This window comes from Mustela lutreola, chromosome 1, assembly GCF_030435805.1.
Source record: "Mustela lutreola isolate mMusLut2 chromosome 1, mMusLut2.pri, whole genome shotgun sequence".
NCBI classification, from domain to species: Eukaryota; Metazoa; Chordata; class Mammalia; order Carnivora; family Mustelidae; genus Mustela; species Mustela lutreola.
This window is the reverse complement of record NC_081290.1, coordinates 85,544,400-85,558,740: the sequence shown is the minus strand read 5'-3', so window position 1 is coordinate 85,558,740 and position 14,341 is coordinate 85,544,400. Positions and strand designations below refer to the sequence as shown.

Sequence of the window (14,341 nt, the reverse complement as noted above, 5' to 3'; positions counted from 1 at the left end):
GTATTCTTGGTTTCAGCTCAGGTTGTGATCTCAGGGTCTTGAGATCCAGCCCAGGACTGGGCTCTGTCCTCAGGCAGGAATTTCCTTAGGATTCTCTCTCTCCCTCTCCCTCTGCCCCTCCTCCCTATGTGCATGCGTGTGTGCTGTTTCTCTCTAAAATAAGTAAATCTTTTTTTAAAAAGTTCAGATTCCTTTTTTTTATAATTTGACTCATCGTGATAGAAATTGTATATCTGTTTTCTCATTTTTGTATCTTGTCTAGCTTTTAAAGTACCTGACATACAGTTATTTCTCAATACATTTTGTTGGATAAATGAATGATGATTTATCAAAGCATAAATTTCAATAACAATATAACCTAAAAATTTCTGATTGTCAACATTAAAGGAAAAGATTAATATTTGGCCTATTCATATGGCAAAATATTATCCAGCCAATAAAATAATATGCATATAAAATTATTATAATGCCAAGGGAATTCTCGTTAAACAATAATACAAAATAAAGTAGTCTTACAGTAATCTATATTTCATTATCTCAAATAAATTAAAAATAGAAAATATGATAACATTTTAGCTGTAGGCCAAGGTTACTTGTGTTCTTAGAATCAGCTCTTCTGGAGGGAATCTCCTAATTCTCCACCTCCCTGCTGATGATGGAAATTACAGTTCAAATTGCTTAGTATTTTCAAAATTTTGCCTTCACTAAAAGTCTAGTAAACCTAGATTGATTATCATATTATTCTGCTCAACATTTCTTTGACAAGACAAATATATATAAATTACCTACAAATCAAAGATATCCATTGTTTTTATTCTATTGTTCATTGTTTTTATTCTATCATGAAATTCAATGTCAGATTCATTTTAATATTAAGGCAGTTTTTTACTATTTCCCATATTAATATATTTTTATTTTGAGATAAATTGGTAGTTTTACCTGTAAAGACAAAATATGACCAACACTTGACATATTACGTATTTCAACAAAAGAGTAGATTGTCACAAGCAGTTGTTGGACTGAACAGTTTCTCCAAATTATGGTATGTAATTACTAGTTTGTGGCAAATGCCACAATATTGAGAAACCTAGTCTCACATTTAGTATAAGCAATTTCCATTCCAGCGGGTTTGCTCACATACTCACATGTACTATATTATGAAGGATTTTAAAGCTAACCCTTCATTTTGCTTCTCCCATAAGTGTGATGTTAAAAAATATGATTTTAGTTTCCATCATGTAGTTTCAGATTTATTTACATACACTGGTGGTTCCACATAATCTTTGGAAATTGAACACTGGCCAGAATTTTAAAAAATGAGCAAACATACATATTATATAATTGTGTGTGTGTGTGTATGCGTGTGTGTGTAAAACACAGAGATATAGATAATGGAAAAAGAAAGCTAAGTACCAAATAATATAGGCCAAAAAATTTTATGAAAGACTAGACAGGATAAGTATTTAGAAAAAAATAATTTTTGTCTCTACACTATGTTGACTTGAGGCAATTACTGCCTGCTTCTTACAGAAATTGGCAGCAACAGCCTAGACATCCATGTCCTCATGAAATAAGTACAGACTGACTAGTTGCCTTTAGGCACTGAATATCCCACTCTATTATCTAAAAATCCCTAGTGCTGTGGGCTACAATTTAGGGAGATTGTTACTTCCCAATCATACTACACCTCACAGTTTAAAATTCAAGACTACAGAGGGTCAGAAGGTAAAAAGAAAAAAAGCGCAATTGATGTAAAACATATCAAAATTTTGAATCATATTCAAAATATTGACTTTATACATGTACACACATATATATGTTAAACAAAAGATTACAGTTGGGAACAATTAGTAACAGTCATCTGGTGGAGTTTTCAGTACAAATCTTTTCTCTCATGCTCTAAAACAGTGGCCAGCAAATGTCAGCCTGCAGGCCAAATTGGGCCTACACCTTGTTTTTGTAAATAAAGTTTTATTGGAACATAGCCATACCCAATAATTTCTATATTATCTATAGCTGCTCTCATATTACAAAGGCAAGGTTAATAAGTAGTGTGACAGAAATTGTCTGGCTCTCAAAACCTAAAATATTTACTATCTTGCCTTTTATAGAAAACTTTTGCTAATCCCTAAACTCACAGACTGAAGCCTGGCTTTTGATTTTTTCTCAGCAAACATTACATGTTACACACACAGCCAACACCTACCAGAGCAAGAGCTCACAAACCAAAATAACTAAACACATGAGAAAAAGCAGTATCTCAGAGAAAGTCAGACTGGACAAGACAGACCATAAGAAGGAGAATTTTGATAGACAGAATAAGAATAAAGTTAGTACATTAAAAATAAAAAGATAATTGATGGATATTGTCAATACCAAACAAGAATTAGAATTATTTTAAAATGAAATAGACAAGGGGCTCTGGGTGGCTCAGTTGGTTAAGTGACCAACTTCTGATCTCAGCTCAGGTCTTGATCTCAGGGTTGTGAGTTCAAGACCTCTGTTGGACTCCAGACTGTGCATGGAACCTACTTAATAAAAAATAAATAAAAATAAGTAAATAAGTAAGTAAGTAAATAAATAAATAAAATGAAGTAGATTATATTAGTTATAAAAATAGAGTTGATATAAAGATAACTGAAAGTTAAATAGTGGTAGATTAGATCGCAATATTTGAGTAGTGAAATAGTGAGTTGGAACATCAGATTGAGGAATTTTCCCAGAAGGCAGCAAGAAAAGTTAAAACTGGCTTATGGATAAGCACCAAGAAATAAGATTTTTCCAAAGGAGGAAAAAACGGAAAATGAAAAACATTCCAAGAGATAAAGGGGTTTGAGGGCATCTGGACAGCTCAGTCAACTAAACATCTCACTCTTAAGTTCAGCTCAGGTCTTGATCTCAGGGTCTTCAGTTTAAGCCCTACATTGGGCTCCATGCTGGGTGTGGAGCCTACTAAAAACAAACAAACCAACAAACAAAAAACAAGGAAAAAAAGGTTTTTTGTTTTTGTTTTTATTCTATAATATGCCAGGTTATTATTTACTACTAAAATTATTTTTAAAATTATTAAAATAATAGTATAAATTAATGACAATATTAAAAGTAATTAATAATTATTGAAATAATAAATTATTAAAATAAATAATATTTATTTATTATATAATAGGTATCTAGATAACTAGATACCTATACTTAGTCACCCCACCTTCTCCAAAACACTGAAAATAAAGATGCCTTGGAACTGACTGGAACAGGCAATGGAGAAAGAAACAGCCATAACAGTTGAAGTGACAGGCAGCTCTTAAAATCACATGGTAGCTTAGGGAAAAAACAAAACAAGCAAGCAAACAAACAAAAAAGAACAACAAAATTCAAGTTATGAAGTAACTGTATGTATTTGTTCCAAGATTCACTTTTTACTGTTAGTGGGAGGGCAATCCCATTTTAACATTTAGCAGTTAGGATGTATATTATATTTGCTAAAGGCCCAGAATCACTTGTGACTTAATTATCATCAACTGTATAAGAACATCAAATGTGCAGTGTCGGCATGTTAGGGAAAAAAAAAAAATCAAAGACAAAATAATGGAGCATTTTTTCAATAACTACTCACTTTGAGCTGATTTTCAATGTGAAAAAAATCTTAAGTACATTTTGTCTGGTTTATCTTGCTTATAACTTTCTTTTGATACATATAAAAGATTGACATAACAACAATCTAAATTAGTTTAAAAGATGTCTTTAAACAAAACCCAGTTATGGGAAAGCATTTTTTGACAGCATTACTTAGTGATTTATAAAATACTACTGCTTTTTATTGCTTTTATTGTTTTATTTTTATTTTTTTTAACTTTAGCTTCAAGGAAAACAGTAGTGGTTGAAGACTAATAGTAACCCACATGTAACAAACAGAAGTATAATCAGATCTTTGTTATATAAGCACATCTATCTTAAGCCTCAAGAACATCACATATAATTTGTCAATCATAATGAACAGTTAAGACCCAAACTTAACTAGTTAAATAAAGAAACAATTTACTATGAGCAAAAACTAGCAATAACAATGGAAAGCAGAAACAGATGATCACATATATCTGATATTGAAATTGACACATATTTAAAACAGTATCAAAACTATGTTTAATATATTCAAATAAATAGAAAACAAGCTTGCAAATATCTGTGGGATATATTGAACTACAAAACACAACAGGATTTTAAGGTGTAAGAATTCAGTAATTAAACTGAAAAACAAATGGATGAGTTTGGAAGTAGGTTAGACACAGGTGAGAAGAGAATTGGCAAATTGGAATACAAGTCAAAAAAAATCACTCAGAATTAAGCATAGAGAAAATGAAAAAGAAAAACATTAACCTGATATAAGACATAAAAGATATCATGAGAATTACTAATATATGTCTAAGTAGAGTTACAGAAGGAAGAACAAGGAGAAATAAACCCAGAGTAATATCTGAAAATATAATGGCTGAACATTTTCCAGAAATAATGAAAGAAAGATCTGTATCATGTAGACTTCAATTTCCAAGCAGCATTACAAACCACTTTATATCTATATATACCAAAATAAAAGTGCAAAATACCAAAAATAGGGAGGCATTTTAACAGTTGTAAGTAAAAAATATCTCTTGAACAAGAGATAAAAAGAAATCGAAACAAATTGACAGCAAAAATAAAAGTCAAACTTCTGTATAAATGAACTGTGTTTATAAATATGAATAATGATAATTTTGAGAAAAGAAGATTCCTGTGAATTGAGTTACCAATATATGGTCTTAGAAATACTCTTAATTTCTTTTCTTTCCTTTTCTTTCCTTTTTGTTTTTTTTGTATTTTCACTAGAATGACCAAAAAAAAAAAAAAAAAAAAAAAAAAAAAAAAAAAAAAAACTTTGTCTAAATGACTTTAAAATATTTTTGAATTTTGAATTTTATTCTTAAAGAAAAAAGTCTTCCAAGAACAGGGGCACTATAAAGTATTGTACCAGCAGCTTCTATTTTAAAGGAAATTCAAAAAGATATATTTAAAACAGAATGCAAATGGTCCAGGATAGAATGCTTGTGTTAGAAGACAGATTGAAAAGAAAGAAATGCATAAGATACATTATGGTCTTTTTAAAAACAAAAATCCTGTGAAAGGTTAAAATAAAATGAAGAATTGAAAAGCAGTATCAAATTAAGATGTAAATTGGAAAGTAAATGAATGTGTATAAAATATATTGTTCAAGAAGAAGCCTCTTTTTTCCTTAAGGTATTGAATTATTATAAAATTTGAGAAAATTTATTTTATAATTTCTATAGGTAAAACAAAAATAGACAAAATAGAACATATATCAACCATTGTAGTAGAGGAAAGTGAAAGAAATGTCTAATTAATAAAAAGCAGGTAAGAAACAAGAAATAAGCAAAAACATAAAACGAGAGAAAAAATAACAAAATTAGATAAGAGATAGAAATATAAGAGTAATTATATTAAATGTAAATAGATAAAATGCCCCAGTAAAAGACAATAATAATTATAATGTTGATTAAAAAATGAAAATAATTTCAAAAATAATGTTGTACCAAAAGACTTGTTTAAAACATTAGGGTACAAAAAAAGAAAATTAAAAAAAAAAAAAACATTAGGATACAAACAATAGTTGGTGAAAGGATAGAAAAAAATTTTCCATGATGATACTAAACAATACCAGTTACCTGTTCATATATTAGACAAAAGTAGACTTTTAAGAAAGTACATTATTTGGAATAAAGAATCACATTTGAATTGGAAAACGTTTAAGTCACGAAAAATACATAAAGATTTTATACATAATATACATATATAATGTCTTAAAATGCAGAACAAGAATAGCTGTATAGCCATAAGGAGATTAAATTTTTGATCAAAAAATACAGATTTAACATTCCTCTTTTAGTAACAACACATCAGTAATGATATACAAGCTTTGAATAGCATAACTAATAAACAACTTAATGGTTGTGGATGGAACATTGCACCTAAAAACTGCGGAACACACGTTCTTTTTGGAGTGTTACCAGTTTATTTGAAGTCTTGAGACAGGATGAGATCATCAAGGCACTGAGAGCTTAGAAAAGAGAAGGGAACAACTTGTCTGTTCACCTCTGGGGTGCTAATACTAAAACATCTGAGACTGAGAACTAGTGGTCCATCAAGCAGGATGGTGTCCTGAAAGGCAAATGAGTAAAGTTAATCACGGAGGAATAAGTGCTCATCAACTGCCACCCTGGTAGGAAAAAATTCAGTAGGGAGCCTAGGTGGCTCAGTCAGTTAAGTGTCTGTCTTTGGCTCAGGTCATGAGCCCAGGATCCTAGGATCAAACCCCTCCTTGGACTCCCTGCTCAGGGGGACCCTGCTTCTCCCTCTACCTCTGATCCTCCCCCTCCCACTTGTGTTCACTCTCTCTCTTTCTCTCTCTCAAATAAATGAATAAAATCTTTAAAAAATAGCAAAAGTTAAATATAAAAAGATAATCTTAAAGACATCAGGAGAAAAACAAATAGTCATATACGAGAGAAACTCTATGACTGTCAGGTGATTCTTTACCAGAAACATTACAGGCAAGAAGAAAGTGGCAGGGAATGCCTGAGTGGGTCAGTTGGTTAAGTGTCTGACTGTTTGTCTCAGCTCAGGGCATGATCCCAGGGTTCTGTGATCTCAGGGTTGGGTGTTCAAGCCCCATGTTGGGTGTGGATCTTACTTAAACAAAACAAAAAAAGCCGGGAGTGGCAGGATATATTCAAAGTGCTGAAAAAGAAAAAAAAAAATTACAACCAAGAATAATTTACTTGGCAAGATTATCATTCAAAAGTGAAGGAGAGATAAAGAGTTTCCTAGAAAACCAAACCTAAGGGAGTTTAACAGAACTAAACCAGCCTTATAAGAAATGTTAAAGGATCTTTTTTAAGCAGAAAAAAAGGGGGGGTCCATAACTAAACATAGGAAAATAATATGAAAGAAAAAAATCTCACTAGTTAAGCAAGTCTATAGTAAAGGCAAAGAATCAGCTGCTAAAAAAGAAAGAAAGAAAGGAAAGAAAAAAGTAAAAAAAAAATTTCAATAGATTGCTTTAAGTAGGTTAAGAAAATATGAAAGGATGAAAATATGAGGATGAAAATTCAAGATTTCTTTTTATTACAGAGTATTGATTTTGAATATAACACATTGAACAAATGATACAAAGAGATATAGATTCTATGTACCAAGTAAGGTGGTGAAAAGTAGCAGTGCTTGCTGAAGGAGAGAGCTCTTAATTAGTTCTCACATATTTGGAAACATAAGTATATATTAATATATAATCTTGTCCTACAGAGGAAACTATAAAATAAATTACCAAATATTTAAAGGTGAATTATAATGAAATCACTACACATAATATTTTATAATTAAACTTTGTGTGTCTGTGTGTGTGTGGAGTAAGACTAATTTAGTGCTTTGAGGGAACTTTATAGCTTTAAATATATTTATCAGGAATTTAAAAATCTAACATACTGAATTAAACATTTAGTGCAAAAAATTGGAAAGCAACATAACCAAATAAAGAAATAAAAATGAGAGATAATACAGGTAGGGACAAAAATCTTGTCTACTTGTGTCAATGTTATCAAGAATTGGTTTATAAGTACCAGTATTAAAACCATCCCAAATCATTGCTAAATTCACAGTTGTAACCATACATCTGAAATTCAGCCTATATGTGAAAACTATGGTCTAGTAACTTCAACTCCACAGCTAAAAGTTAACCAGTCTCAAACTTCTCCTGTTTCTCAAAGTTTGTCATTTCTGATGGCCATGCTTTTCCAAACCTCAGATCAGTTCTCTTCTTTGTTCAGAAATACTGTGTCCTACAAATGCAGCTCTCTCTTGTTCAGCAAGTAACCAGCTATATATTTTGGATATGGAGTAGAAGCTTCTTCTTTGACATTATGTATCCCAAAGATATTTATTTCCCTATGGGGGCAATTACAAGGGTATTCCTTGCAGACTAATTTGTGATGTCAAGGAGTTGGAAGCAAACTGGATGCCTACAATTGTGTAAGTAGATACAGGTTAAGGTAATGGATGCATTCCTAATAGTAAAAGGCGAAAGTCAGAAAACAACAGTTTAAATGTACATGTACAATAACAACACATAGAAATCTTTAGAACATAGTGTTTGGCAAAAAGGATAAGAAATAGGATAAGACACATACAAAATATAATGCAAGTCACATACAAAATACAGGACAATTATATAATACATATTTTTTGAAAATATGGAAACAAAAAGATATACTTTCCCCTCATTACATTATTTGCTTCTGGGAGTCCTGTTATGAGAGTGAGAGTAAGGTGTAATAGAGTAAAATAAAGTAAGCCACGTCGAGTTAAAAGTAAAGGGAGAAAAACAAGAGGGAGATGAAGGGAGAGGAGAGGAGAGGAGAAAAGAAAGCCTACGGGAGAAAAAGGAAGGGAGGGGAGGAAGGAGAAGGGAAGAGAAAAGAGTGGAAGGGAGAGGAACAGAAGCAAGAGAGGGAAAGAAAAGGGAAGAGAACAACAGGGGGAGAAGGACCAGGAAGAGAGGGGAGAGGGGAAGGAAAAGGAATAGAAGAGAAGGGGAAAGAGAGAAGAAAGGGAGGAAGTAGGAAGGAGAATACTTTTCCGGACAGTGTTGCTACTGTGTTATAATTTTAAATTTTTTAATTTATTGAAAGAGAGAGAGATCACAAGTAGGCAGAGAGGCAGGCAGAGAGAGAAAGGGAAGCAGGCTCCCTGCTGAGCAGAGAGCCTGATGTGGGGCTTGATTCCAGGACCCTGGGATCATGACCTAAGCCAAAGGCAGAGGCTTAATTCACTGAGCCACCTAGGCTCCCCAATTGTAATAATATGACTAACATAAGCTTTTTTAGTTGGAGTCCAAAATGTGAAAGAAAATGTGTGCAGATCAGAGTAACAAATTACTATAAAACTATTAGTTTTAATATATGTTCTAAGACTCAAATAAGCTGCATTCTTTAGCTTCTTTCATGCCTGGACAAAAAATATAATTCCCCATAGAGTCTATTAAAATTGATCAATATTTTTTCTCTTAAAAGCATCTATTTTCAGCGACCCTATGACCCAGTGATTCCGCTACTGGGTGTATACCCTAAAGATACAAATGTGGTGCTCTGAGGGGCACATGCACCCAAATGTTTATAGCAGCAATGTTCACAAGAGCCAAACTCTGGAAAGAACCTAGATGTCCATCAACAGATGAATGGATAAAGAAGATGTGGTATATATATTCAAAGGAATACTATGCAGCCATCAAAAGAAATGAAATCTTGCCATTTGCGACGAGGTGGATGGAACTAGAGGGTATTATGCTTAGCAAAATAAGTCAGTCAGAGAAAGACAACTATCATATGATCTCCCTGATATGAGGAAGTGGAGATGCAATGTGGGGGGTTGAGGGGTAGGAAAAGAAAAAATGAAAGAAGATGGGATAGGGAGGGAGACAAACCATCAAAGACTCAATCTCACAAAACAGGCTGAGGGTTGCTGGGGGGAGAGGGTTTGAGAGAGGGTGGTGGAGTTGGGGACATTGGGGAGGGTATGTGCTGTGGTGAGTGCTGTGAAATGTGTAAACCTGGTGATTAACAGATCTGTACCACTGGGGATAAAAATATATTATATGTTTATAAAAAATTAAAAAAATTAATGAAAAAACATCTATTTTCATGTTTCTTAAAAGCTTTCACTAAGTAATTCTTTTCTTAAAATAAATGAACTTTTGGTGGAAAAGCCAAGATAAACTAAAATTTATTTTTTCATACATACAGTCTCTATGTGTCTTTCTTTTCTTTTATTTAACTTTTTGTGCGGGACATCTTTACTTTTCATCATGCACTGTATTGTAATTTTTGAAACCCAAGAGAATAAAATAAAATAAAGCTTTTATCCCTTGTCTTTCAGTATAACCTTTTTTCTATATTGTATTTTAAGTTATATACTTATGTAAACATAGACTGTAATTTTATGGATAGATGTTATCTGTAAATGAATGTGTTACTTTAAAGTAATTATCATGGAAAACTTCCAGTTATTCAAATCACAATACCATAGTCTGAATTATTTTTGATAATCCTCTTTCAGAATTGTTCAAAAAGTTATTTTATAATACTGAATATATACACATTTACAGAAATATTACTTAATTGTGCCATATCTCATTTTTTAAAATTAAAAACAATATATAATCCACAAAATGAACACCCCCCATTCCACAAAATGACAGATTTTAACCTGTTCTCCCAAATTAAATCCACTTATAAATGACTAAATTTAAAACTATGGAGACTAAATATGAATATTACTCCACAGGTTCTACAAACAAACAAACAAACAAACAAAACAAAACAAAAGTACCTGTTCTCTTACAACAGTATCTAAATGTTTTCTTCTTTTCTATCTGAGTGATTGAATTGTGGTGCATAAGCAACAAAAATAAACACACAAAAAAATCCAAATATTCTTTTAAAATCTTGTATCATAGCCATAGCTTGATCCCACAAAGAAAAAAGAAGCAAACAATAAAATAGACTCTTAAATGTAGAGAACAAACTGATGGTTACTAGAGGGTCGCTTGGTGGGGGTAGGGGGTGAGTGAAAAAGTTTTAGGGACTAAGAGTAAACTTACCATAATGAGCACAGAGTAATGTACAGACTTGTTGAATAATTATATAATACACCTGAAATTGATATAATACTGTATGTCAATTATACTTGAATTTTTAAATTCAAGGGAAGAAAAAACTTTTAGTTCTGCTTCAATTAATCTACAAATCTTTGTTGGCTTAATTACTCCAGAAAAGTAGTATTTAGATTGTAATATGTTGGCAAAGATATGGGTTTGAGAAAAGACTTAAAAATGTCTCTCTTTTAAAAGAAAAGCTTCCAATATTTTAAAAAAGGTTTTAAGTCCTAAAAATACAAAAATGTTGAAATTTATCTTTCTTGTCAGAAATGTTGTAATTTAACTTTCTTGTCTGTTTCCAATTCACTCATTATACATGCTACATATGTCATTATATATGGTAGTGGAATATGCAAAAGTGAATTTTTTTTTTTTTTTTTTTTTTTTTTTTTTTTTAGTGCTCTACCCTAAACAAAGGAATTGGTGAAGACATTTATAGTCTTCAGATTCCCATGTATCAATCTCCAATTACAGGCTGTCTACATCAGAGGACTTGAATTTGCTGTCTGCTTTATTGCTCTTAAACTTTTTTTTTTTTACCTTTATAAGGAAAGGCACTAGGAGTTTCCTAAAGATCCTTTTTTCTTTGCCACTATCCCTAGGCAAGAAGGAGGAATTAGCCTTGTAACCAGATCTTTTTAGTCTCTGTATTTAATTTTAAGCAAGAAACCAGACGCCTAAATGTGTAAGGCTGACAGAGAACAGCAGAGGGCAGTATTTACTCATAGCTGAATCATGTCAGGTCTCAAAAAGTTTTAAATTTGGTAGGGTGACTGTGGCAGAAATGTATGACATATGCCCTATATTTGCATTCCTTGGCTTAAATTTGTATTTTCTGAATGGTTTTCTTTAAAGGGGAAATAATACTCACCTGATACCCAGTAACTTTTTTTTCTTTAGTGAAGCAATGTATGCCACCACAAAAATTAGGTACAGTAAATAACAGAATTAACGCGAGTGCAGTACGTGGCATGTGGACATTTAAAAATTTTTAATTTCGTTTTATTTATTTCTATTTTTATCATATCTATCCTTTCCCCAGACCAAAGAGAGAGAGAGAGAGAGAGAGAGAGAGAGAGAAAGGGAATGGAAGAAAAAAAAAAGAAAAAGAAAAAAGAAAGAAAGAGGAAAAAAAACACAACTTCATCAGGATTCCTTTGGCTGCAATATGTCAAGGGGGAAGTACTCCAACAGACATCAAAATTCCAAACTTTGCGACAGGAAAAGTTCTCCATCTTTCCAAAGGCCTATCATTGTTATTGTTGAAACTGTAAGGTTAGCTACTGGCACCTGGGATCCATTTGGGAAGGGTAACAAAACAAACACCGAGTTCCTTTGGCTTTTCCTATAGGAAGTCCAAAGCGGGATTGGTACTGAGGCCTTGGTGCCCCTAGTCACCTGGAAGGGCGGGGCAGAGGCAAATGGGTGCAAGTTCAGAGTCTGGCTCGCTCTGGGCTTCAAGGAACTCCTTCTGTAGACAGAGGAGGAACGAGGGCGATTTCGTTTGGATTCTGTCGGGTCGCACTGTACCGCAGCTCTCTCCCTCTCCTCCCATCGAAAGAGAGGAGGCAGGAAATGGTTAAAGCAAATCTGCACTGTGCATTCCCAGACAGGCTTTGCTTAATCCTTCCTCCCCGCTCTAACAGACCCGCACCCCCCGCCTTTCTTTTATTTCTCTCGACCCCCTTACCCCTGCGTTATTACTAGCATAACAACCTAACGGTCTTCCTTCAGACCCCGCCACTAAAGTTATTTATCTGCAAACCTGACCCCACCCCCATCTATCCTGTGGCAGCTTTTTGCTGTTATTGCTCTGACGCCGGCCAAGCTTTGACCAAAAAGAAAAAAAAAAAAAAAAAAAAAAAAAAAAAAGAAGAAGAAGAAGAAGAAGAAGAAGAAGAAGAAGAAGAAGAAGAAAGAAAGAAAGGAAAAAAAAAAAAATCATCCCCCTTCTCAGCGCCTCCGACTCGCCGGGCTCCCACACCCGACCGCCTCCAGTCCTCCGGGAGGCTGGAGTGATTAGCATCCCGAGAAGCCAGTCGGAGGCCCAAAGCGCCGGAGAGCGCTCGCGGTAGGAGCGCCGGGCGGGCCTGCATCAGCTCCGGCCCAATGGGGCTGGGGAGAGGGAGGGGCAGTAGGTGACAGGACCGGGAGCTAGGGGGAGTCGGGGCGAACTAAAGTGCGGGGATCAATGAGCGGCGAGCAAAGTTTCTGAGTCCTGCTCCAGCTCGCGGTCTTCCCTCCCCCTCTGTTTGTGTTTCAGCGACGGCCGCTGTGTGTGCGTGCGTGTGTGTGTGTGTGTGTGAGTGTGTGTGTGCGCGCAGCGGGGAAGGGGCGGGGAGTGTGAGGGACCCGCCGGAGGCTGAGAGCGGCTCGCGGAGCTCCGGCTCCACAGCGGTCCAACCTTCATCCCGGGCAGGCGAGAAGGAGAGCGCTGACAGGCGCCGTCCGGAGCTGCCGCGGGCGCCGCCACAGCCCCGCGCCGACTTCCCCCGCCTCCACCGCCAACGGTGAAGGAGAAAGGGGGGAGCAACCGCCCCCCGCCCCCAACCAAAAGGCTTGTGGATTACAAAGTGAAACTGACACGGGACAATAAAGGCAAAGATAACGGGGGCAGGGGCGAGGCGCGCTGGAGTGGGCTTCTGCCGGGGGCCGCCGGAGAACGATCCCCCTGGCATGGTGAGGGGAGGGGACTCGGGCACCGCGCGCCGTTCCTGCGCGACCCCTGCGAGGCCGAGAAGAAAGGGGGCCGGACCTGCACTCGATTTGGATGTACAAATAATGAGACTGCAGGCACCTCGGCAGAGGTAAAACACCAAAACCCAAACAAAAATGCTGAAGAGCCCTGGATGGTGCCTGCGCGCGACCACCAGCTCGAAGCCGCAGCAGGGGCGGCGGCGGCGGCGGCTGGAGGAGAAGGGACGAAGCTGAGCGCTCCTGGGTACCGGAGCCCTAGCTCCAACGCGAGCGCCTGGAACGCAATCGCTAGCGGCCAGCGCGCAGACGCCGGCGGCCGGGCCTCAGCGGCCACTTCTGCAACCCTGTCGAAGGGGCCTCGCAGCCTTGTTAGTGAGGAGTGAGGACTCGAGGAGAAACCTGGTCTCCAGCTTTTGGGAAAGGAATTCTATAATCTCCCGGGTCCCCACCGCCCCCTCCCCCGTGCGCAATTGTTCTTGCCACACATCTCTGCCGAGGTTCGTTCTTCCCTCTTCTGTTCCTTCGCGGTGGGTAAGTTCTAAAGTTTCCGGAGACAATTGTTTGCAATGATTCCTCATATACCTTAAATACAGGCAACCGCTCCCAATCCACACCCACCCAGGCGAAAACGCTCAGACTCTGGATTCAAAAAATCAAAGTTGAAGGGGGGAAAATGTAGGAGGTTGGAGAAACTTTTCTGGGAATTCATCAGCGCACAGGAGTGTCCCGCGGAATTCCTTGCGGCTTTTCGCCCGGGCATCTCTCTCGTACTGTAAGTCCAAATGGCTATCTGGAGCCTTTCTCTGACGCGATTTGCTTCTGCTGGGCTGGAGGTTCTTTGAAATAGCAGAGCTCTGAGAGCCGTCGGCTGCATTTTTTTTTTTTTTT

General features: G+C 36.1%; 1 protein-coding gene across 1 annotated transcript in view; it reads left to right on the top strand.

The window, feature by feature from the left end:
* The first annotated feature begins 14,143 nt into the window (after positions 1 to 14,143).
* The window catches only part of FAT4 (FAT atypical cadherin 4), a 180,332-nt gene continuing 180,134 nt past the window's right edge, over positions 14,144 to 14,341 (top strand). Inside the window, exon 1 of the mRNA XM_059168924.1 lies at positions 14,144 to 14,225. The gene's annotated coding sequence lies outside the window, so the exon portion shown is untranslated. The remainder of the gene's footprint in view (positions 14,226 to 14,341) is intronic.